Source organism: Macaca nemestrina, chromosome 7 (assembly GCF_043159975.1).
Source record: "Macaca nemestrina isolate mMacNem1 chromosome 7, mMacNem.hap1, whole genome shotgun sequence".
NCBI classification, from domain to species: domain Eukaryota; kingdom Metazoa; phylum Chordata; class Mammalia; order Primates; family Cercopithecidae; genus Macaca; species Macaca nemestrina.
In genome coordinates this window covers 178,965,712-178,992,451 of record NC_092131.1, presented here as the reverse complement: position 1 = coordinate 178,992,451, position 26,740 = coordinate 178,965,712, and the positions used below count along the sequence as shown (strand labels likewise).

Genomic DNA, 26,740 nt, shown 5'->3' with positions numbered 1-26,740 from the left:
TCCACCTGTGTCACACTCAAATGTTTACATATACAACTATTTTTAAAATAACCCAATCAAGCATGTTCACAGCCATTTAGAGCCATATAGATTGTCTGCTTCGCTGACAATCAACCCAAGACCTCTGTCGGCAAAGGCCACGGTGCCGGGTCCAGAGAAGGCGGGACAGAGACACAAGCAGACACAAGCAGGAACCTTTCCATCCCTGGGAGCCTCGCTCTGATCGGTCCGTGAGGACACGGTACAGACCGTGGGGCACAGGCAGACGGCAGGCCAGGAGAAGGGGCTGCATTGCCGGGAGGCAGTGCTTTGAGCTCTAATGGATGGAACACTGCTAACCAGTGAAGGTGGAGAGAGGGCACACGTCTGAGAGCATGTAGAGGCAGCAAAGCACAGCCAGCCTCGGGGAACCAGAAGCCACAGGGACATCAGGTTGGGTGCTGCTGTCTGCCGGCCACTGGCTGGGGGACTGTACTGGGCCTGGAGGGACATCCCTGACACTCCCCACCAGATGCCAGGGGCACCCCCAGCCCCAGGTGAGAACCACGGATCCCATGGTGAATGAGGCCAGCCTGTGGGAAGTGGGGCTGGGACAGCTCTGTACAGCTTAATAGGAAAGTTGGGTTCTATTTTGTGGGGTTTTGGTCACGCCGATGGCTAGTCATGGCTGTCCGTCAGGAAGTGATTTGAGGATAGACTAGAGAAGGGGCTGCCAAGACCAGCGGAGCATTCGCTGTCTGGGTCCAAGGTAAAGGAAATAAAGGCTGGCGATGTGACAGTGGGGGGGAGCACAGAGCAAAGGAACTGGTGGAGACACAGGGCTGGCCCCGCACAGGGCTTTGAGCAGCTACCCGGGGGTCGTCCTATTAAGTCTCCTCATGGCCCCAAGAGGCGGCTGTGAGGATCCATCTCCTGAGGACAGAACTGCTCCAGAGCCACACAGCGAGGATCCACAGAACCAAGATCCGGGCCAGCTCCAAAGCGGGTGAACTTGACCCCTCAGCCATGGTCCTAAGACAGGGATCGGAGGCCCCTGGACACACAGACACAGGAACTGCAGGAAGGGGAAACGGATGCCCCGGACCAGTGGCGGGACCCAGGGTTTCAGCCCTCCAGGGCCACTGGGACCAGCCACTGCACAGGTGGACACATGATGCTTTAACTCGCGCTGGGGGAAGGAGCCCTCACTCTCAGGGTGGAGACCGCAGCTCGATCGGGCCGGCCTCCCTGCTGGGCACAGCCTGAGCCACACAGGATGCTGAGGTGCCCCAACGTTGGGGTGCTCAGAGCCACTCAGCTGAGATCGTGGTGCTTTCTGTAACCACCCTCGTTTCTTCACGGTATAGATCTGGACTCCATCCTTTGCAATGTGTGAGGTTCTAGGAAGAGGCTGGCCAGCTGGGGAAGTGTCCTGGGCTCTGTCCCAGTGATGACGAACTTGGCTCCCCACAAGGGCGGCCTGTTCACCACAGTGACCCCCGGGGACCACGCCTGCACCCACCTTGCTGAAGATAATTCACTTCTCATCCGTGAAAGAATAAAGCTAGACTAACTCAATTTCACACTCACTTCCAACTTTAACAACTTGTGTTAGGAAATCAAAGACAAGGACTCTGACCACGTCACAAACCCAGGAAGCAAAACCCGAGACTAACGGAATGATGCCACCTTCGCAGTTCCGAGCTTTACTAGTTGTTTTTCTTTTCTGGTCTGTTTTTCTCTTTTGGTTTAAATAATTAAAGACCCTTGTTGACAAGAAAAAAAATTCTCTATGAAACTTAAAAAAGTGGTTCTAATTAAACATTTAAACATTCTTCCATATGCTTTATAAACAGTTGAAATTACAGCTCTACTTAGTGTTAAGTACTTTAACCAAATGAAAGGTTAATTATACAGACTGGCAATTATAAAAAATAAGGCTACATATTCGTGGCATCATGAATAATTAATAAGAACCGTTTGATTTCATTCAGACCAGGGATTCTGTGCTAATAGGCTCTTAGCTGTCTTGAAATAATGGTGAAATTTTAAAATTACTTTTGTACTTAAACACGTCCCCAAAGTGAAGCACAGCGGTTAATATCCATCATGGTGCCCAGCAGAGCGACCCGCCCTACTATGGCCGACACCCTGATTCCCGAGGGCTGCATCCCGGGGCTGTACTCGTGCAGAGAACGTTCATGAAACAGACCAGGTGGCAGGAGGGGGTCTTGTCCTCAAGGAACCTCATGAGTCTTGCTAGGGGGACAAACAGCGAGAGAATGAAACCGGCAGCCACGGAATCTGGACAGCGATGCCCAGGCCCCGCCATGCATAACCCCTGGCTGGCACCTCCCTGAGACCCGTCTGGCACAGGCAGCGGCAGGGTCCGGCCCTTGGAGCGCAGGGATGGCAGAGCAGGGCCATCAAAGCGGGTGGCATGCCGACAGCGGCTTCTCCGCAAGAGCTCCTGGCTCTCAGGGAGCTGAGGGCTCCTCAATGGGAAATTCTGGCTGAGCTCCAGGGGAAAGCGGGTGGGAGGCCTGTCTCCTCTGCCCCCATCTCCTCTGCCCCAACCCTGGAAGAGGGTCAGATATCAATGCTAACTCTTGTGCTGACTCAATTAAATCAAACAATTCAGAAAACAAACTTGCTTTAAGTATTAATTTCCTAAAAAGAACTAACATGAATTCAAATAATTCACATAATTAAAATGATTTTAATTGTTAATTTAATTAAAACATCTCCGTTTTCACAGCATCATGTACCTTGGTACTTTCTCCTTATTGCATTTCCCATCTTCCAGGGCAGGTTTCCTTCCACCCAGGGCAGCAGCGACTCTGGTGTCTCGGGTATTCCCAGGCTTCCGTCAGCCCCTGGGGGGCTTACAGTTCTGCAGCGGTCTCCATCCTCATTAATCTGCATAAGAACATCCGTCCGCAGGGATGTCCTGTGGCCCCGTGGCCACATCTGACGTGCAGCTAAACGCTGGGCGTGTCGCCTGGTGACAGCAGATGACACAACTGTGGGCAAGGTAGCACCTCTGGGCGCCGACACTCTCGATGAGTTTTTTACAAGACCATTCTTTAATGGGTGAACCCTGACAGGAAACACTAAAGATTGTTTTTAACTATTTTTATATCGAGACAAATCTTTGTCAAACGTTCACTCAATGCTAAATGTCACTTCTCCAGCCAACCCCTTTAAGAATACCTAAAACTTAAGACTGGAATGACGCTTTCAAACACATACTCTACTCATGCATTCCCGGGAGCAGAGAGCAGCTTAATGTTTTCACGCTACACAGGCATGAAGTTTGGCGAAGGCATTTTAATATTTTTACCTGAATATTTTAATAAAATCAAAAGATCATTTTCACTCTAATACTCTACTTAGAATCTAATTTTCCATTAAATAAACAGGCAATGTTCAGTAACCCACATGCTGATAAACTTTTGAAAACTTTAGAAAGTATTAAGTATAATCAAAGATTACTTTTAATTTTCGAGCTGGTAAGAGCCTGTGTCAGGGAACAGAGTTGAGATTGAAGAGATAAAAGCACGATGATTTTCTTAAAGAAAAGCGAAATTCGTAAAAGAGACCAGGTGATTATATAAAGAAACACAGAATCCGTTTTCAGAAATGGCAAACATTGACCACAGAACACCAGTGTTGCCCGTGATGAGAGAAACAGTTAAAAGGAAGAATTCACGGTGGCCCAGCATAGATCAGGTGTGGGAGGACAGAGACGTGATGAAATGATCCTCCTTCTAACTTCCCAGAAAGGCACAAATGGCCAGCACTGTAACTGAAGACCACGCAGGCACCAGTGTGAACTCAGACTCCATGGCCAGCACCGTAACTGGAGACCACATGGGCAATGGTGTGAACTCAGACCCCACGGCCCGCACCATAACTGGAGACCACACGGACACCAGTGTGAACTTAGACCCGACGGCACGTGTCTGGGCTGCTCCAGCCACCACCAGAACCTGTTCTGCAGCTGAACTGGAAGCTGATTCTGGAAGGAACTGAGGAGCATGAGGACGAGATCCTTCTACCTCAACAGGGATCAATTTTTTAATGATTTCTTTCTTTTAGAAAACTGTTAATAAAATACTTTGTTCTAAAATGACCAGGATTTCAGCAGCCTCTACATTCCTTCATGTCAATCAAAGCTTAGGCACGTGGGTTACTTCACTGTTCGTGACACCCTTTTGAAATAAAACCCGGGGCCGCCTGTGTACCCAAGAGCCTGGGCACTGAACATTTAGACAAAACGTCCAGGGCGAGAATGTTCACGTCCCAGCGGTGCGGTAGAGTGGATGGGGGGAGTTCGAGCCACAGGTGGCCACGCCTCCCCTGCCTCCGGCCAGTGCCCACTGCTCACGCACTCCTTCCTCGGCCCATCCTGAGCCACGGGGCCCTCGCGTAACCAAGGCCGCTGCGGTACCTCCAAGAACAAACTGGTTACAGGTGGACTGCTCTCTACTCAACGTACAAAGATTGTTTTTAAAACTGCTCGTCTCTGGAACTTATCCCAGTAACAGGCTAGATTAAGAAAACTGACTAAAAACAGTAGGAAGAAAAACTCACTCTACCCGTTGAGGCAAGAGAAATGCACACAGCCTCTGAAATAACTACAGAGGAGTTTTCCTGGGTTAGGTACGAGGTGGGGTGACCCTACCCCATAGCGGGGCGATGGCACATGGTGGGAACCAAGGAACATCTCCGAGTAAATGTAGGAAAATGCACTCAACTCCCAAACAGAGAGAGAAACTGCTTTTTTCCTTAAAAGCTTCTCTCTTTTATTCTCAGAAAGACTCTCTTTGGTGTCTTGACTGCTGAAGGGACAAGCCTGTCATCCCCAGAAAGCAGCCCTGGACAGTCTCCAGATCCTATGGCCCTCAGGCCCACCTTGCCTACTGATGATCCCACATTACGAAACCTAATCATCAGAAAAAGCCTCCCAGTCCGCAGCTCACCAGTGACATTTTATTCAGGGAAATGCTAATAAAAACCTGGGGCTCTGTGTAAACGCTGTCCCCTAGGTACTGAGGCTCCACACAGATGGCACACAGGGAGACAGGCCTCACCCCTTCCTGGTGCCCCATGTCTCTCCTCACATTTTATTAGCTGAGTTTTGTGGCGGTTTGTTACTTTTAACCTGACTGTCCAAGGCAGCTGCACTAAACTAATTGTCCAGGGCAGATCCACTCATAATGACCATCAGCTCAGAGTTGGAAGTAGCACTGGAGAATGAGGTGGTATCAGGGCACTATGCTTCCCTGCCCTCTTTTCCAGGGATGCCAAGTAAGTTTCTGCCATGGCTGATGATGTCAGCACTTCACTAACATTAGTTCAACGGCAGGCCACCAATTAATACTTAACGAACAATGCCCTTAAGAGCAAAACCCCATCTCTGCCAAAAATACAAAAAATTAGCTGGACGTGGTGGTGAGCGCCTATAATCTCAGCTACTGGGGGACTGAGGCAGGAGAATTGTTTGAACCCAGGAGGCAGAGTTTGCAGTGAGCCGAGATTGCACCATTGCACTCCAGCCTGGGCAACAAGAGTGAGACTCCATCTCAAAAAAAAAAAAAAAAGAAAAGAAAAGAAAAGAAAAGAAAAGAAAGAAAGAAAGAAAGAAAGAAAGAAAGAAAGAAAGAAAGAAAGAAAGAAAGAAAGAAAGAAAGAAACGATTCTCATGACCCTGTCAACATCTTCAGTTTTTCCCAAGGATAGTGTAAAATTATCACACACAACGTAAACCCAATTAGATCAACGTTCTCTCCTCACCAATCCATACCTAAATCCATATTTCAAAATGGTCCCCAATTTTTCACAATTTAAGAAGACTGAGAGGAATAACCATGAACAAGCAAGGTTTACACAGACGTTAGTCTTCCCAACTCTCGCTCAGGAGCTCACCCCAAACTCCTCCTGTGGAATCAGCCCGGATAACAGTTCCTGGTGGCCGCACAAGAACAGAGGGTCCCACGAACCCACGACAGACCCCACCATTCAGCCCCAGGCAGAGGAGGGAGGTGGACGGTCACGAAAGACAGAAAAGCAGGGAACTGTGACTCTTCTGAGTTAATGCAGGTGATTGGGCCAAAAAACAAGGCACATCCACCTGTGAATGGGGTGAGCTCCCAGCTGGCTGTGCAGAGGCTGTAGATATGAAGGAACTCACTTCCCTGCACACTGAAGTGCATGAGCATCTCCACATCGACCGCACCTGGGCTCTGCTCGCCCCTCACAAACTAAGATGACAGTGGCTGCTTCTGGACAGAATGTCAAGGACAGATGGACAGACATCCTGGACAGACACTGTACAGAGACCAGGGGCTGGGAAGGGGGAAGCGGCACAGCCTTGGGGCCAGCAGGGGCGAGGCCAGGAAGCCTCGGTGAAGGCCTGCATCTCCTCATCCAACAGAAGCAGGAGGGGCCACCCAGTGAGGGCTGCAGCTGCGGTGAAGTGGCCAGTGGGACATAGCAGGAGGCCGTGGCCAGCCTTACCCCCAGCCCAGGAGGAGGGGCCCAGCTGCGGGCACTGCCCCGGGAGCCAGAATCCTGAGCCCCCAGGGAAGGTGGGAAATTGCCCCTGGGCACTGGGTGCTCAGGCTGGAGGTGGTGAGACCTCGAGGCCCTGCAGTCGGGGAGGTGAGGGCAGAGATGGCCAAACTGCAGCTCAGTGAAGGGCTTTGTCAGGAAAGGCCCTCAGAGGCTGCCTCACCAGCCAGGGGGAGGTTACTTCCAGCCGAGAGGCTCAACAGGGCCCTCGGTGGTGATGCTTAACCTTGTCCTCTGACAGAGGACCATCGAGACAGAGTCACTCAAACCTCTGCCAAGCTCTGCACCCAAATGAAGCTGTTACCACAGACGCTGAGGCAGGTAGTGCTCATCTCAACTCTGTACAAGTGGTTTATTTAGCCAGTTCTCCAAATTCTTAATGACAAACCACACTAAACGTGTGTTTTCAGTATCACCTATGCTCATAGCTATGTATAAAATAACTATCACAAGGAAAACTAGGTGGTGAACCCAGGAGGAGGAAATCCCCACGACGAGTCGAGAGAACACCAACGGACCGTTGGCTCTTCCCGGCTGAACCCAAGAGCACTTGGCTGGGCTCACTTCCGTTCTAATTTCCAGATTTATTTTTACTTTCCCACATTTTCATTATGAAAATGTTCAAACATATTTAAAAAGTGGAAGAACAGTACAACGAGTGGTCAAGTTTTCTCCACGTGGAGCTCCAACAACTGCTAACATTTCGTTAGATTTGCTTTCTCACTCTCTCTGTAGATCAGACAGAGAGACAGATTTGTTTCTTCTCTGGAGCCACTTGAAGGTGAGAGGCTCCTGCTGCCTCACCGAGTCCTCAGGCACACGTTCCCTAGGAATAAAGGCCCCTCTGCAGCCGCAGTACCATCATCGGCAGACAAGAATGATTTCAGAGCATCGTTGTCCAGGTTATGTTCAGGTAGCACAATCGTTCCGAAAACGTCTTTTCTATCCGGGCCACACACTGTGCTGAGTGACTCTCCTTCCCCGTCTTAGTCAGGGACAGCCTCGCACCCCTTTTATCTGTGATCTTCACTTTTCGAGAAGATCATTGCATTGTCCTGCAGAATATCCCCTACCCCAGAGGCATCTGTTTCTAGGGCCATCATTAAATTCCCTACTATGCACCTCCATTCCCTGTAAACAGGAAGTTTCAGTCTCGAGGCGCGATCACCTTCTGTCAAATGCTTCTCGGCAGCTTCCGGGTGAGGCTGCTGCTTCACGAGGGGCGCGAGCTCCTACTCCTGGTCACTGACGGCACGGCCGCGACCAGCACCACACCCCGAATCAGAAACGTCTGGAGGGGCCGCGGGCAGCCGAGACACCTGGAGGTGTGAACGGCACAGGCGTGGGGCAAGAACAAGGTCAAATCATAACGGAACGTCTGATTCCAGACACTTCCACCTGGGTAAGATGGTGACATCTCCCTAGCAAGTATCTGAAGCCAGAAAGCATGACAGAAAATTCACGACCTGCCTTCGTTCACCCAGGCTGCTCTAACAACACACCACAGGCTGGGCAGGGGCTGGCAAATGACACAAGTTCATTTCTCACAGCTCTCAGTCTCAGTCTCAGGCTGGGAAGTCCATAGTCAAGGCCTGACAGGTTTGCCTGGTGAGGGCTTCCTGGTTCATAGACGGCGCTTCTCACTGGGTCCGCACACCATGGAAGGAGCGAGGGAGCTCTCTGTAGTCCCTTTTTTGAGGGCACAAATCTCATTTATGAGACCCTCACGACCTCCTCACCGCCCAAAGCTCCCCCTCCTAGCACTATCTCCTCGCGGGTGAGGATTCCAACTTGTGAATCTTGGGGAGACACAAACATTACAAAAGCCCATCATTTAATTTTTTTTAAAGGCATTTTTGCTTCTGCAAAGTCTCAAGATAAAATCAAAAGAAAGAGGTCTGAGTCAATCCACACAGTTCTCCCAAAAAGGGAAGTGATCAATTGCCACCACTTTTTATCCGAGACCTGCTGGGTGCCCCGGTCTGCATGACTGATTCTAAAACGCCATCCTCTCCTCTGCCATTCAGAGGTCAGAGTCAGTCCTGAGCTTAACACCAAGGCAGAGCTGACTGAATGACACCAGCTAATCCAGTAAGACAAGCCAAGACTCCTGCCCAAGGCCTAATCCTTCCCCCAGGGAAACATGGAAGGGCCAGACACTTGGCAGCCCTTCCTTCCTGCTCTAAAGCCCCAGAGACACAGCGCCGGCCAGGTGTGTGCCTGGGGCAATGCACAGTAACGTCAGCTGGGCACCGAGTCTGAGAACATGTTATCAAGTAAAAATGAAAACAAGACTGCTGAGAAAAGTTCATGCTTAATCACCTCTGGGCTAAATTCTAAATACAATGTTATTTCAGAGCTAGGTGGAAGTAATTCCTTAAAAATATATATGAACAGTGACTAGCAACCAGGGTGATAAGTACTCAATATGTGTTTGATGAATAGATGAATTTTTAAAATTTATGAAAAGAGCACGCTCTATTTAGGAGAATTCTATTTAATTGGATGTCCTAACTAGACAGTGGTTCCTTCGTGCTGACAGCAGAGTTTGTTTCAGTTAACTCAAAAAATGGTAAGTCACTCTAACAGAAAACCAAAAGGCTTTACAGAGAGTCAAATTATGGTGCCAATTCAACCGTGCATGGCAATTTCACCTTAATATTTAAATTCTTGAAGCACCATACTCAGAAAACGAGACATAACATACATAAATGCATCGACTAAAGCACCATCATCTAGAATTTGACAAAGTTTGACTGTGAGTTTCAAGAAAAGGGCTGATGAGGCCAAGAAGTTCCTTCCCCTCTCCCCTTACCTCCCATTTTGGTGACCAACTTAATGCAGAGAAATTCCTGTTTCAGGTTTGCACACATTGGAACAATCCTGGTATCTATTCCCCCAAGACACCAACAGGCTGAAGTCTGCAGGGTGCACATATTGAAAAATCACAGGAGCACTAGAGTGGCGGAAAGAGGTGCCCGTGAAGACGTCATCCTTTCTAAGACAGGGTCTGATTCCGCCTCCGGGCCCTTTTGCAAAAAGCCATTGGTACAAATTCATAGCCACCAGGAGGAAACACGCAAAAGACCCCACTGCCCTCCTGGCTTCCCAGAAGGCCTCAGAAGGATGAGACATGCAGCCTGCGTGCAATCCTGGACCCTCTTCCCTGCATTCAGTTTGACATGTGTCACTTGTTTGACTGACGGAGGTCCCACAATGGGCACAAGGAGACCCGTCAGGTCAAGAGGGTGCTGCCCGGCTCATGGTCCACACATGCGGACCTGTCAGGTCAGGATGCCCGGCTCATGGCCCACACGTGGGGATGCGTCAGGTCGGGAGGGTGCTGCCCGGCTCACGGTCCACACATGGGCATGCGTCAGGTCAGGAGGGTGCTGCGCAGCTCTCAGTATCAGCCACATATGCACATTCTCCACTGAAGCCACTGCATGAAACCACTGCATGAAGCCACGCTGGAAGCACTTTCTGGCAGGTTTAGGAGGCTCGTGTCCAGGGTCATTAAACACATGGCAAGCTCGCCTTGGGGGCATTTTACTTTGCTTATGACAATGAAGCATTCTCATTGCACTGAATAGAGCACGCTTTCTTGTTCAGTGCCTCGTTGAAATAGGCATTTTGTACCTGTCTTACAGATTACATCAAGGCCCTAATACATTTAGACCCTTGTCTCAGGTACACACAAAGCAGCGGCATCTCTAGAACATGTTTTGGACCACGGGAGGAAACCAAATCGCAGCATTATCCATTGATGTTGCTTAAAGTGTATTTCCAAATGTGTCTCCCGAGCCCGGCCTATGTTCACGGCTTCCGCTGACCACACGCCATCTGCTGGGCACTCTGTGCACTTTCTCTCACACCCGCCACGCCTGTGGTCCTGTGCCTATCCCGCCACACGTCCCCACGTGGCTAAATCTCCCACACTCACCACGCCTGTGGGCCTGTGCCTATCCCTCCAGGCGTCCGCACCTACCACGTGGCTAACGCACACTTCCTACAGGCGGCAAGTGCCTGAACATCCCCACGGCTGGAGGGGCTTTGGGTAGGTTCTACAGAACCCACAGACAGGCATGGCCACCCCGCCCACGGCCACCAGAGGCTTTGCTTTGTCTCTAGAGGTGCCCTTCGATGAGGCGACATGGCAGATGACCCAGTGTTAGGTAATTAAGACTCAGGAAATCACGGCCGTCTTACCTTTAGAACTCACCTCTCTCCCCAGCACTATATCGCGAAGGGTGGGTCGCCAGAGTTGGGGAAGAGATGCCCAAGGCTCCCTCCTGCCCTGACAAGCTGGGACACTGCTCCCCTCTGTTGGTTTCTCACCGCACCTCAATAAACTGAGCTCACAGCAAGAGGCAGGCATGGGCTGAGTAGAAACACACAGCAGACCCCGGGTGGGCAGGACGGAGGACGAGGGTGCTCGCGGAGACGAGGGTGTGCCCCAGGAAGAAGGTGCACGCGGGGTAGAGGGTGCGCGCGGGGAAGAGGGTGCACAGGCCCCGAGAACCTGGTGGCAGCAAGGCCGGTCAAGGCTGAACTCCAACAGAGGCAGCAGCAACGGTGTTGGGCAAGTCACAGAGAAAGCACCACCCAGAGGGGCTGCATGAACCAGCAGCGACCCCAACCCAACCTGCTCATCGGACTGGGCACACGCACACGCTGTGGACACGTGTGAATATGTTCCACTTAACGTGATGTTACATAATAATCAACAATGTTAACCCCACGACTTCATTACATGGCATCTGGCACATTGAGACTTTTTATTCTGTCTCTCTTCCTATACAAAGAAGTGGAAAATAGGTCCAAGATCATTCACAACAAATTATTGCTAATTGAAAAAAAAAAAAAATTCCTACCCTCACCTTGGAGGATCTCAAGGCAACACCTGGTTCTTTGAGGTCATGGTTGGGACCCTCTCCGGACCCCTAGATGGGTCTGAAACTGCAAGGAATCCCCAAATGGGCAGTTTTGGGGCCAGCACAGATGCCAGCCACACATCCAGGCAGGTCTTGGCAGGTTGCTCCGTGACTTCGGCTGGGTCACTAACCTTTTCTTGCACTCAGAACCTGCCAGGAACGAGGGCACTGGCCCGCACGTCTCTGCTCCCAAGGCTACATCCCCTATGTTCCGCTGCACTCTGGGTTCCATGCCTTAGATCCCAGGCACCTTAAAGTTGACGTTTCCCCACCAGCCCTCATGAAGTTGATACTCAGATAACGTCCTTCCTCTCCCACCTGGTCAGTACCCGGGGAGAAAGGGACCCGGGTCTCAGTTTGATTTTCTGCCAGTCCATCGAAAAAACAACTGGCCAGCAGCACTGGTGCACAGCACTGCCAGGTTACCCGTGACGAAAACAAAGCAAAACGAGATATACTCAAGTCAGCTGCGGCAAGTGCTTCTACATCCCTGCTCCAACAAGGAAAGACAGGAGGCCAGGAGTGTGGCTCACGCCTCTTGTCCTTCCTTGTTGGGTCAGGGGTACAGAAGCATTTTGGGAGACTGAGGCAGGACAAATGCTTGAATTTGAGACCACCCTGGGCAACATAGCAAGACTCGTCTCTACAAAAAAAAAAAAAAAAAAAAAATAGCCAGGTATGGTATCGTGCCTGTAGTCCCAGATACTCAGGGGGCTGAGGTGATACGATCACCTGAGTCCAGGAGGCAGAGGTTGCAGGGAGCCAAGATTGCACCACTGCACTCCAGCCTGGGCATCAGGGTGAGACCCTGTATCAAAATAAAGAAAAAACAAAAAACAAAAAAAAGATAAGAAATAGAGGAGACCACTAATAATTCCAAATAGTGCCTGCTAATTTGAAATCTTTTCCAGATATGGTGAAGGAAATCATTTTTCTTCCTACGCCCATTCTAAGGAAACGTTTCTATTTTTCTGCTATACAATTTGGTAACCTGCCATTTCAGATCCTGGCCTCTTTAAGCAGGACTTGCTGGAGTGCCAACAAAGCAGCGCTCTGAAACCTCAGCATCCTCAGCATCACCCTGGAGGGCAGGTGAAGGATGCTGGGCCTCCACCTCCAAAAGTCACACTGGGGTGGGGCAGATCTGGGGTGAGGCAGGGTTTGCATTTCTAGTCTAGGGCCACACCACCCTAAACACGCCCATCTCATCTAACGCATACCAGAGGGAGAAGCCACGTAGGGCAAGTCACAGAGCAAGCGTCCAGGCACCAGGTCACCAGTTGTCTATTTAAATGCAAACCCGTCAAACAGCTTAAGTCAAACAGGTTCACCCTCCTAACACATTGGCCAACACAGCTAGTGATAAATATCACTGCTGTTAGACCTTCTGCTCACTGATGACCAGAGCAATGGCCTGAAACATCAAAGCTGAAGGGTGTGTGCCACGGTCAGGGCTCTGAACACCCCCATCCCAGGCCATCTCACACGGGTGCCTTCACTGGCACCGGGGTCTCACAGACCAGCTCCACGCTCACACTTACTGGGACGCAACCACCCTTTCAGCCCTTCATGCATCTGTACCCTATAGCAGTGTTCAAGGGAGGCTAATTTAAGTAAGAAATGTAATACGGACATCTGTGAACTCTTCCTCCATATCCACTGAGTGGCCGTCCAGAAACAGAAATATTAAAAAGAAAAAGAAGATTTAAGAGTCAAACACAGGGCCGGGTGCAGTGGCCCATGCCTGTAATCTCAGCACTTTGGGAGGCCAAGGCGGGTGGATCACATGGGGCCAACAGTTTAAGACCAGCCGACCAACATGGCAAAATCCTGTCTCTACTAAAAATACAAAAATCAGCCAGGCATGGTGGCACATGCCTGTAATCCCAGCTACTAGGGGGGCTGAGGCAAGAGAATTGCTCGAACTGAAAGGCGGAGGTTGCAGTGAGTGGAGGTTGCAGTGAGCCTAGATCATGACACTGCACTTCAATCTGGATGACAGAGCAAGACTCCGTCTCAAAAAAACAAAAACAGGCCAGGCACGGTGGCTCACGCCTGCAATCCCAGCACTTCAGGAGGCCAAGGCGGGTGGATCACAATGTCAGGAGATCGAGACCATCCTGGTTAACACTGTGAAACCTCGTCTCTACTAAAAATACAAAAAATTTAGCAGGGCGTGGTGTGGGCACCTGTAGTCCCAGCTACTCGGGAGGCTGAGGCAGGAGAATGGTGTGAACACGGGAGGTGGAGCTTTCAGTGAGCCTGGATCGCGCCACTGCACTCCAGCCTGAGTGACAGAGAGAGACTCCATCTCAAAAAAAATAACAACAACAACAACAACAACAAAAACACAGAAACTCGTGGAACAAGCCCTTGCCCCACTCCATGTCAGCTGTGCTGTGCCACCCAGGAGCATGCCAAGCTCAAAGAGTCATCCACCTGCCTTGCGTAAACGATGTCACTACTCGAATCACAGAGACTCAGATTCCCTAGCCCTCGCCATGTGCATGTCACTCACAAGCAGGCATGAGGACCCCCGCAATTCACAGGGAATCCCTCTGGCCATCTGATGACCATCCATTCATAAATAAAAAGCATTAATTCCAGCGGGGTTGCAGAGGTGTATACATCAATACTTGTTACTGTTCACAAATGTTCCACTTGCGGATGGAGTGACGTTACAGAATTGGGAAGAACTTCACAGACATACGAGGGGTGCATTTAAGGAAAAAGTGTAAGGAAAAGGTGAGAAAATGGAATATGCTAACCTCTGTCTTTTCATCACCCTCTAAATCTTATGATTCCAGTTCTGTTCATTCTGCAGTGAAAAATAACAAGTGATTCACACTCAGACACAAGGTGGCTTAGGAAACTATGGCTGTTTTACAAAGATGAAACAATTTCGAAGATCAGGATTCCATGAACGTACTTACTTAAAGAGAGAAGAGACTGGGAGTTACACATCAACTTACCAAGGCTGTCCCGAAGTCCGGGAGCCCCTTAGGAGAACAGAGAATGTGCAGTCTCCACAGACCAATGCAGGTGGCTGGGCCCAAGAGTGGGGACGGGTAGGCTGCAGGAGGCTTGCAGAGGGAGCTGTACCACCAGCCTCTCGCAGAAATTCCTAATTAAACCCTGACAGCAACTCTGTTTAGTGAATTGTCTCCTGGTAACTAAGAAGAGTGAAGCTGTTGAAAGCCTACAGCCAACCCTCTGGATAACTGTTGAGATGTATTTTAGAGAAGGAAATGATCCTGTCACAATCCCAGTCCTGCCCACAGCTGCAAGCACGTCCTGGGAGTGCGGCTTCTTGCTCTGTCAGCACCAGAGCCCACTGTAGTGCCACACGGGTTCTGCCCGACGTTCCCACTTCAAGGAGTCTGGGCAGGTGCAGCTGAAACACCCAGGGGGCAACCCCCACACTCACTTCTCAAAAGTACATGCAGAGGCAGACAGAATGAAACACGGCCCCCAAACCTCAGACGTACGGTTCAGCGGCACGGCCCACCATAGAGCCACATGGGATTTGCCCGACGCCCCCAATTCACAGAATCTGGGCAGGCCCAGCTGAAACAGCACCTGGGGGGCAACCTCCAACCCCACTTCTCAAAAGTACATGCAGAGGCAGACAGAATAAAACACGGCCCTCGAGCCCCAGACATAAAGTTTGGCACGGGCATCTGTGAAACAAGAACAAAAGTCGCATGGGAAAGTGAGCACAAAAATGAAAAAAATAACAGAATTACAGTGAAGATGGATGAGATGGGGAGGATTGCGAGGAAGTTGAGAAAGGGACTGAGGACCTGAAGGGGGACATAAGGGCTGGACATTCCCGACAAGGTAACAAACACACCTCTGGATGAGGTGGGACATCATCTTCATTATGGAAATAAAGGGGAAAAGCCTGAAAACATCAGTTTCCTACCAAGAAGCAAAAATCAAACTGGCTTCAGATTTCTCCTCTACAACACTGGGTTCCAAAAGATGAGGATGTGGCATCCGTGGGGTCTTGAGGGAGAGCTGGCACAAACGTCCCAGAGCTGCCGTCTCCAGAAGCAGCTGAAACAGCCTCAGATCCAGCAAACTCTTGTCTTGAAAAATCTATCAGACTACACCCCCTTATCAAAGGGATGCGTGGCTGCAGGGGTTGTGGTGTAAGGCAATTTAGAAATCTTACTCCGTGCAGACCCTAAACTTGGGAGGCTGCTGGTCACACCCTGGGAGGACCTCAGCCAGCGGGAAGCCCTGTGCCTCCTCTCTGCTCCATCTCTAATGCCAAGAAACATTTTATGCATAATATTACGTTATTTCCAATTTGTTAAATTGTATCTATTAAGTCCATAAAGAGACCAAGAAAATGTATAAAAACATTGATGACTTCACGGTGGTATTATAATTAATTTTTAAACAAAACATGTTGTCTAAATTTTCCAGACTGAAAAAATACTCTTTTTAGCAAGAAAGGTGCTTTTAAAGTCACCATAAACAATTATATATCCATCCTACGAACGTGGTCTTAAAACAAAAAGTGAAGAGCAAAAACAGCAGAAGGAAGTGCATGAATATGTTGATAACGTTTATCTCTGAATGGGGGCGCTCTTTTGCCTTCCATTTCCCTATGCTTGAAGTGTCACCTCTGTAATGTAATAATAGAGCAAACACCATAGTTGAGGAAACACTGCTGCCCACTAGGACATAAACCAAGTCTCCTCCAAAATGCTGCGACCCCAACCTCTGATTTTATCTTTTAAATCAGCTAGGTTTTCTCCCCAAAAAAGAAGCATATTGTATCATTACTCTTTAAAGTTAGGTGACTTAACAGGCATACAGACTTAAACACCTTCTGGAAAGGTGATGTGTCAAGTTTAACTAAGATTTGTTTTGTTCTGAAAAGAGCAGGGGCACGTTCCCAGGTGAGGGGACTCCAGGAAACACTGGCTGTGTCCGATGGGCCCTCACCTGGAGAAACAAGCGCTCGACGCCTCCACCCTCCACCCGGACTCAGCAGGAAAGGGATGCAGAGCTGAAGACAGACTCATCTATAAAAACCCCAACGGCTGTTTCCAGGAGCTACTCACTGTCCCGTGCCGCTGCACCCTGCCCCCCTGTGCAGGTACCGGAGCTGCTGTCCAGGCTTCCCCAGGCTCTCCACGCCTCCTTCCACCCCACGCCAACCTGCACCACCCAACTCCCCACCGTCTCTTACTGACCACCGGCCTCAATTCCCGCATAGCCTGGAAACTGCAAAGCTGCCTGGCAGCAAGAGGGGACGGGCAGCGAACGCACCAGCCAGGTGGCACCTGCTTCCACCAGACTGCAGGGTCACAGCCCCTGCCTCATGGAGCCGTTGTTATGCACAACTACACTGGGAAATCAATGCAGCTTTAGCTTTACTTTGGTGCTAAATTAACTTTATAACACTTGGTTATAACATACATTAATTTTTACAGCAATTACTAAAATAACAACTCATAATGCATTCATTTACCATATTCAGAAAAGCAACTGAAAAACCAAACACACAGCAGAATTTTATAGGACTGTAGTAGTTTTTGTTAGGTTGTCAAATTATTTTAAGCTCAAAATTAAAGTAATTAAATCTGTGACTCTCAACTGGGGGAGGTGGGCACACACAGAGAGGGGAACTTAAAATCCTTTTTTTCTTCCAAACCTCACACAGACCCACTCGGCTGGTCATTCCCATTGCTGGAATTATGTCCTGTTCCTTAGGTTAAAAACAACTGCCTTCATGCCTATTAAAAATAATGTTTCTTCCTTTCCTGAGTGATTGTGAAATGAGCCATGGTGGCAAGGTAGGCACGAACCGAGGGAAACTGAGTCCATGCCCATATTTGATGGTGGGCAAGAACAGAAGGAAATTGGGTCCATACCCACATTTGATGGTGGGTGAGAACAGAAGGTAACTAGGTCCACATCTATATTTGATGGTGGGCAAGAACAGAGGGAAACTGAATCCGTGTCCACATTTGATGGTGGGCAAGAACAGAGGGAAAGTGTGTCCAAGTCCACATTTGATGGTTAGCAAGAACAGGGGGAAGCTGGGTCCACGTCCACATTTGATGGTGGGAAAGAACGGGGGAAACTGGGTCCACGTCCACGTTTGATGATGGGCGAGAACACGGGGAAACTGGGTCAAAGTCCACATTTGATGATGGGCGAGACCAGGGGGAAACTGAGTCCACATCCACATTTGATGGTGGGAGAGAACAGGGGAAAACTCGGTCCACGTCCACATTTGATGGTGGCTTTTAATGCACTGCAGCCTGTGTCCCCTTGACCTTCACGAATTTTCAGGTAGTAAGAAAGCAATTTTTCTTACTGGAAAGGAGAAAACTAAGTGGCTGCAAAGTAATATAATTTCCTTAAAGCAAAACAACAGAGAACCAACTTTGACTTTTTCCACATTACCCAGTAATTCTAAGACTAAGGGTTTTGTCATGTTACAGCAAATGCCGTTCATTAGGGGGAAATTGGAAGTCAGAACAGTGTGTGCCATTCAAATTCTCAATGAATAATTAACTCAAATGGGTTCAGAGTGCTACAAAATGAAATTAATTTGTTTTTAGTTTAACCCCAAATCCCCAATCCCTTGCCAAATGATCCTCTATGTATCCTACATAAAGGACAGGGTCTTTCTGGCAGAAAACCATTAAAAGTTTTTATTTGCAGTAAGAGAAGCATGCCTTCTTATCAAACAGGTGCATGGCCCCCTTGCGGGGGGGTCACCCATCACCTGCATCCCCGTGTGTCACGGTGTTGCCGCACACCATTAACGCATCAAAATGGAAAAGGAAATGTAAGCAGTGTTTGCTGTCCAAAGTTCACGTCAACAACTCCTTATTATGAAGGCACTTCTGAGCCTTTCCTCCTGCATCTGGGAGCTGCCAGCAACCCAGTTCCAGGAGAGAAAATAGCTCGACACCTCCTGCAGCCCATGGAGTCCTCTTGTTGGGACAAGGTCCCCCCAGGAGAGAGGAGCCCCCAGCAGGGTCAACACTGGAGGTCCTGGGGGTGGGTGGTGCTGGGGAGGCCATGCGGGGAGGGCTGTTCCCTGTTCCCTTCCCCTCAGGAGACAGCTGGCCCAAGGTGACACAGGACCGGATGGGATTTCGGGGTCAGGGACCACGGAGCCCGGGGCTGTGGACCACACCAGCCCAAAGCCACTGCATGCCCCAGACCGGGGCTGTGGACCACACCAGCCCACGGCCACTGTATGCCCCAGACCAACACGAGAAGAGTGCAGACCAACAACATCTTCGTCTACGGTAGGTGTCACGGTTATCGTTCCTAAGAGAGTCCACGGCCACTTCTACCAGGTGCCCTCCACTCTTCCCCTGCCCCAGCTGGTCCCCCTGTGACAGCCGTGTCTTTGAGAACGGGGTGTGGAGCCAGGGGGAAAACACAAAATAAACCACCTGCTACTAGAAACAGCCTCGCTGTCCTCAGGGAGCCGGTCCCGGGGCCAGCCTCGCTGTCCTCAAGGAGTCGATCCCGGGGCCAGCCTCGCTGGACTCAGGGAGTCGGTTCCAGGACCCCATGGACACCAAATCCAGGCACATTCAAGCCCCACAGGTGGACCTGCCGAACCTGCGTGTACAAAGAGTCGGCCCTCCGACACGCGTTTCACATGGCAGGAACACTGTATTTTCTGCGTGTACAAAGAATCAGCCCTCCGACATGCGTTTCACGTGGCAGAACACTGTATTTTCTCCCTGAGTTTGGTTGAAAAAATCCACCTATAAGTTGACCCGCAAAGCTCAAGCTTGTGTTGGACAAGAGTCAACTGTACGCAATTGACACTGATTCCTACCAACAATATCCAAATCTTACCATGACCAGCACGATAAAGAGAATGAGCAAAATTTAAAAACTAAAGCAGAGTTTTTTCCTGCTAGTTGGGGCACTGCGTATCCCCTGTGGGAAAGACAACACTGGCTGCTGACCAAACTCCATCGGCCTCTTCCTCCTTCCTGAGGGCATCTTCCTCCATCCTGACAGCAGCCTGGGCTTACCTCAGTCCCAGGGCGGGGGAGGAGGACACACTGTGCACCCTCCCAGCTCTCCTCCGCCCCTTCCCTCAGGCTGGCCCAAGAGCAGCCTGGACAGTCAGGTGCTGGGGACACCGAGCTGCCCCTCCTCGGCCCACAACCTCAGGCCACTTGTCTCATTTGTGACTGAGAAACAGAGCTGCAGCTGCAGGCGGGAGGCGGGACACGCTGGGATCTACCCATGGCCAGGCCGAGCTGCTCTGATCACTCAAGCTTCACTTTCATCACTTGCTCTACCAAATAAACTAGAATAAAATATGCCACTTCCTCCTTTGCACACACTCCCAAGCCTCCCATCCCACTTCCCGGCGCTGACCCCATAAGAACACTTTCTGTGCCTTTCCAGGTATTTTCTATCCTCCTCAAGCACAGAACCACATTCGGAGTGAATTTTTTTTTTTTTTTTTTTTACAGAAATGGCACCAGGGCAGATGATGTTTTTTTGTACCATTTCTTTGGTTTCTTGGGCATTTTCCGCACCAGGACAGATGGGCTCTGCTCTCCTTCCTCCCCACCGAAGGCTGCCTCACAGCAGCCACACACAGAGCCGTAAGCCCTCGCAAGACTGTGGGTGTCTCGGGGTGCCCCATGTCCCCAAAGACCAAGGGGTCACAGATCCACACTGTCCAACAACACTTCAGACATGGCCTCGAGCCTGGGAACCCTGCTGGCCAGCCCAGGCCAGCAACAGAATAGAGGTGTGAGAGGTAACATTTGCACTTCTTAAAAAAAAAAAAAAAAAAAGGCAGATATTCAGTGCCACATTTAAAATGATCATGGTGGCCAGGCACAGTGGCTCATGTGTGTAATGTAAGCACTTTGGGAGGCCAAGGTTGGCAGATCCCTTGAGGTCAGGAGTTCAAGACCAGCCTGGCCAACACGGTGAGACCCCTGTCTCTACTAAAAATACAAAAATTAGCTGGGCATGGTGGCAGGCACATGTAATCCCAGCTACTTGGGAGGCTGAGACACAAGATTCTCTTGAACCCTGGAAGCAGAGGTTACAGTGAGCTGAGATTATGCCACTGCAATCCAGCCTGGGTGACAGAGCAAGACTCTGTCTCAAAAATAAAAACAATAAATAATAACAAAAGAAAAAATATATATGCATTCCTAGTCCCTTGGAGCTGCAGCAACAAAGCTGGTGATATATTTTGGGTGTTTCTAATCAATGTTTTCCATGAGCTACACTGCAAGTCTCAACCTTGACCCTGCTACAGTAATCATCTATTACAAATTAAAACAAGAGCCATAACTCTGTCTCCTACTAAAATATTCTAACTGAGACATGTTAACAGAATACATTTCTTTGGGTGAGAAAGTATCCACCAGGGTGGGGAACAGACGGCCCACCGATTGTGCTGTGGCCCTAACCACCAAAGACTCATGAATCATCCACAGCAAGGCTGGTGACTCAAAAAGAACACTAAATTGCTCTTTGACATCAATTCTTAAACCTTGAGAAACCAAAGTTCTCTTTGTAACAGACTTGAAAAAGGATGAAGTCAGAAGTAGCTCAGCAGAGATGCACCAACTCTTACCTGGGAGAGACACTCCTTGCTAATCACGTCTGGATTAACGGATGTGCTAAAAGCATCTCTTCCAACAGAGACACAGACTGCAACCAGGAATGCCATGAACACCTTCCCCAGATAACCCAGTCCTCACCCATCCACCCCTCAGGAGGTCCCCAGACAAGTCCAATAAGGAAATCACCCCACAGCAGATTCAGGTGCAGGCAGTGAGGGTAGTGGCGTCAGGGAATTCCGCCGTAAACCTTGGCAGCACGCAGGGAGGTGTACCCAGCTGGACAGGTGAAGTCAGAAGTGCAGGATGATCTGGCCATTCCAAATGAGCAGGGCATAACAATTTTGTTAAAATGAAACCCAGCCTTTGAAAAGGCCTGGACTTCCCACAATGTGTGGTATTTATAGTGTAGACGGCACTGTAGAGAAGTTATCAGAGGGTTCACGACGGCAAGATCCACGGAGGCTCTGCTATGTGCCAGGCATGAGACAACAATTCACACAAAACACCTCATTTCACCCTACACAGAGTCCACAGACTGCTCCACAGTCTCCCAGGTAAGAGTTGGTGCATCTCTGCTGAGCTACTTCTGACTTCATCCTTTCTCAACTGCTTCATGTTTCACCCTACACAGAGTCCACAGACTGCCCCACATTTCACCCTACACAGAGTCCACAGACTGCCCCACATTTCACCCTACACAGAGTACAGAGACTGCTTCACAGAATACTACCAAAGGGGACCATCAAATGATCCCCAAGAAGTAATGAGCGCCTTAAAAGTAAGAAAGCCAACCTCCTCCCCCTCTATTAACTTCCTCTCCTCATTTCCGCAGAACCAAAGAAATATGAAGGGCCAGTGACGCCCCACTGAAGAACGCTCTCCTGGTGGTTACACTCTGTACATAGGGAGCACAACCCTGCTCCGTGCTGCCTGAGGCTACTATTCTATACTACACTAGTACGATCTGTTTGTTCTATTCTATACTATTCCATTCTCTATGATAGAATACTACAGCTTCACTCCATACTATAAAATGCTGTACTATCTGTTCTATTCTATTCTATTTTCTTCTATACAGAAAGGAGTTAGCCAGCTTGCTTTAGGCAGACAGTAAGGGAAGGGTCCCAGAGAGCCTCCAGCCCGTGTTTTGTGCAGATAGGGGGACTTGCACGGGGGGGCCCTCCTAAACATGCTCACAGCAGACTAAAGGTCCCCATGCACACGAGGGAATGGGGTGGAACCACCAGATATTTGCTCCTTAGACAGCGAGACCAGCCCCATCAGCTTCTATATAAAAGCCCTTGTAGTCAACTGGGAAGGGGGCGACCAGCAATCTGCTCTCAGGACCCCTCTTTTCGCTGAGAGCTTAACTTTTAGCTTAACGAGTTCCACTGCACTCACTCTTCGATGTCCCCGTGCCTGTTTCTTCCTGGTCATGAGACAAGAACCTGGACCCAGCTGAGCTAAAGAGCAAAACTCCTGCATCAGTGCTACAGAACACTATCCTCTCTGTTCTGTGCCATGCGACTCTACTATTCCACACCACACTACGTAATATTAATACTATGCTGTGTGTTCTAATCTAGATTGTATTATGCTATGCAATACTACGTCATTAGTTCAACTGAATACTCTACAATACTATCCCACTTGTTCTATTCTAGACCATGTAATACGATTTTTCCTATTGTATACTACACTACATAATGTTACACTGTTTCTTCTATTCTATGCTACCCTATATAACATTATGCTATTTGTTCTATTCTGCGCTACTCTATATAATTATATTCTGTTTGTTCCATTCTATACAATACCTTGCATCATTTTACCATGTTCTACGATACAAGAGTAGAGTCAGTTATACTTTCATAATCTTTTCCAAGCTCTTACCCAGTAAGAAATGTGATGTTTTACTATGCCTCACATAAATGCACATTTCATGATAATCAATGCCATTTCCTATGGTTGTAGAATTCTGTCTCTATGATTCTACTGATACGGCTTCTTTGGGCTTTTCTTTAAGTCCTTTGCAGTGTCTGGTTTCCTAGTGAAAAGATGACTAAGGTCCCGATAAGATCCTACAAAACCAGCATTCACACAGGCTCACCTGTGTGCACACTGCTGGACTCCATGTTGAAGGAGTGACAGGAAGACAGACGGCTGTCGGTGGATGGAAGGCAACAAGCACAGAGTAGATTCCAGAACTGAGACATGTACCAAGGCTCTGGCACAGCTGAGGGTCGATCCCAATTCTAGCCTCTCACAGAAAGGCAGAGGGGACTTAGCACAAAGAGCACGGAACTTTGCTTTAATAAAGCAAATGCTTACCATCCACTGTGAGGAGCTCAAGGAGAAATGGCAGTAGGCTCTACTAATGATACTGCTTTAAAAAATGGAAGGGAGAGGGTACATTTTCACATGGGCCATGTGGAAAGTTGGCTGGACCTGCCGCTGGACCTGACACTGGACCTGCTGCTGGACCTGCCCCTGGACCTGTTCCTGGACCTGATGCTGGACCTGCCGCTGGACCTGATGCTGGACCTGACGCTGGACCTGCCCCTGGACCTGCCACTCGGTCTGCTACTGGACTGCTAACAAATGCTGCAGATTTTTATGTAGAAAAAAGTACAATGCGTCTGAGAGCAGCTGTCCCAGCTCTGGATGAAGCCGGCAGAAAAAGGAAGCAGCAGAGACGCTGGTATCATTCAGTGGGCAGAGTCAATGACCCTCCTCTAAGTCCAGCAAAGCTCAACCTGCATGTCTGCAACTAGAAATACCAATCATAAGCCAGACCTCCTGGCAAATACCATTGACCTGCTGTAATTCTGTGTGGTGTATTATGTCCCATGTACAGGAAATCATTCACAAAGCCTTTAACCAGGAAGTACTAACATGACTTTTAATGCAATATAACAGCTTTGCACCCATTTAACATATATTTAACCCCAGTGGTATATTTAAATATATGTTTTATAGAACATCAGGCATGTTTACCTAATGGCTCGAACTTTCACAATGTCTCTCTCCCTGAGAGGACAGCGGAGGATCCCATGCACTGTCTCCAGGAACATGCCCCTCCCAGAGAGGATTCACAAATCAAATGTGCACATGCATGCATGCACAGACACATATCACACACACACACACACACATGGACACGCACACCTATATGCAATACATACATTCACACATGCACACACGTTCACATAATCACATAATACCACCACATAACAGATGCGTACACATACACACAACACTCAAACACACGCACACAAACATACAACACTCAAACACACACGCACAAGCATACACACAACACTCAAACACACATGCATATACATACACATTCTGACACACATACATACGTAAGTGCGTAGACATAACATGCACAAATATACATGTATAACTATATACACATGAGCATCCATGCATGCCTACTTGCACATATGTGCAGTCGTGCCTAAACATGTAACACATGCACACACATACATGCAACACAAATACACATGCACACATATACACATGCATGCACATGTACATTACACACAAAGGCACACATACATGCACAACACATATACATGCAATACACACTTTCATACACATAAATGCAAACACACATACATATATACATCCCTCAAAGACCCCATTATTCAATTCTAAACAAAGTGGTTTATCCCCCAAATGTACCTTCCCGTAATTAATAAGCTCTACTGCACATTTCTTGTTTCAAATAATGAGGTCTCACACACAGCACACACACATTTATACTCCAATACGTGTGAACATATAAATAGAAATAGGCACACGTGCACGAAGACCCTCTTCTGTAAAGGTATTCTCAAACTTGAACTGAACGAATTCTGCTAATTATAGTCAGAGTCAGCAAAGATATATATTTGACCTCGGAATGAATATACTCGTTCTTTTCGTTACCCCTGGCAACAGCAAGAATGTAAAACAGTTGTGCGATATCATGTCACTTATTCAATCCCACTTCCTGGGATCTGACCCATTTGGAATAGCGTTTCTGTCTGAGTGATTTCCTTCTGACTAAAATCATGAGACAATTCCTTCTCTTCCTGCTTTCTCTTTCCCAGGCCTTTTCACTGCCCTTTCATCATCTCAGAAATAAATCATAATTGTCAAAATGGAACGCAAAGAAACAGCCTTAGGAGAGAATCCCACAATGGAATGGACCCAAGAGAGGAAAAAGTATTCTTTTTGAAAATGTACAAAAGGAAAAGTCAAGAGGCCTGGGTTCCCTCTCATGACAGAAACAGACGTCAGCATAGCAGGTCGCTCAGCACAGTTCAGCTCTGTGTATGAAACAGAGATTCTAGTCCTTGTCCCTGTTTCAAGCTCTGTGTATGAAATAGATTATAGCCCTTGTCCCTGTTTCATGATGTTGCAGTGAAGGTAACAAAACAGACAAAGGGCACAGGCTGCAGAAAAGGATTTTAAAAGGATGACTTTTAAAATGTGAGCCTGCTTTTCAAGGGCACAATGAGGACATTTTCAAGTATATTAAAGCTGATTTATAAGAGATAGGTATAAAGACTCTACAAGGTCGTTAGACTTTAGACTTACAAAGAAAACAAATCACATTCTCCTAGCATCACCAGTCAGGTGTTCCACAAATACTAAGAACGGGGTCCACTATGAGGGGTCAAAACATAACCCATGAAGCATGGCCGAGAGCTCCTATAACCTGATTTCTAGGAATCTAATTTTAAACATCCTCACAGCTAGCACATCACAAAAATACAGAGCTCCAAATGCTGTAACACAAGTGCTAACAACACCTAGCCAAAAATATACGAGGCATTTCAGGCAAAAATCCCAGAATCAGAAGAACACAAGTTTTCTAAGTTCTTCAAAAGCCGGCGCTGGTTGAGGCTCTTCTGCAGACTTCAACAAAAGACACGCTAGAATTAGCCATTGACGGTAACCCTGAGTCAACACGCACAGTGTTCGGAAAAGCACAAGGCCTGCTCCGGCTTGAGACCCTGGGAACTTTCTCTGGACCGCACCGAGTGGACGACTTTGAGAACTCAAAATAACCAACAACCAGTCCATGAACAGGGAAAGAAGACTGCAGCCTCCCTGGGGACCTGGCTCCATGCCTGCCCCCTTTCTTCCAGATACCTTTGCCCTTCCTGGCTCCCTCCTCCACCTGGAGATGCTCCGGGTTCAGGCCCCTCTCCAGTTGTGTCTTGGTCCACAGCTGGCTACCTGTGTGAAGCACCAGGCCTTGAAGGACCATCTCCACCTGCTTCCTGCACTTCCCACCCACTTCCACCATGACACCCAGGCTCTGGCTGCTCTCAGGGATCAGGGCCGCCAGGCTCCCCTCACAGGCTCCAACTGGAGTCCTGCCCCCTGGTTTTCAGCAACACTTGGGACTTTCTCCTGGAAACTCTCGGCTCTGGGCTTTAGTGAACTGCGCCATCCAGCTCTTCTCTGCACTCTAAGCAGGGCCTTCTCTGGGTCTTCCAACCCTTCCTCCATTTCCAAATGTGGGCTTTCCTTTGGCCTCCTCTCTCCAGACATGCACGCCTCACACTCTGGCTACTTGACCTGCACTTCTACCTAAGAGGCTCCCAAATGCTCCCTGCTCCAGATTTTCCCCAAGCCTCCTCCTGTATTTCC

The 26,740-nt window shown here is 48.8% G+C and overlaps 1 protein-coding gene across 6 annotated transcripts in view; it reads right to left on the bottom strand.

Moving 5' to 3' along the window:
- LOC139355527 (disco-interacting protein 2 homolog C-like) overlaps positions 1-26,740 on the bottom strand; it is a 229,331-nt gene that overhangs the window by 182,211 nt on the left and 20,380 nt on the right. Inside the window, exon 1 of one of the 6 annotated variants that reach the window (XM_071067347.1) lies at positions 2,748-2,835. The exons of the other annotated variants lie outside the window; for them this stretch is intronic. The gene's annotated coding sequence lies outside the window, so the exon portion shown is untranslated. Of the gene's footprint in view, positions 1-2,747; positions 2,836-26,740 lie in introns of those variants that run through there. 6 annotated transcript variants of the gene reach the window in all.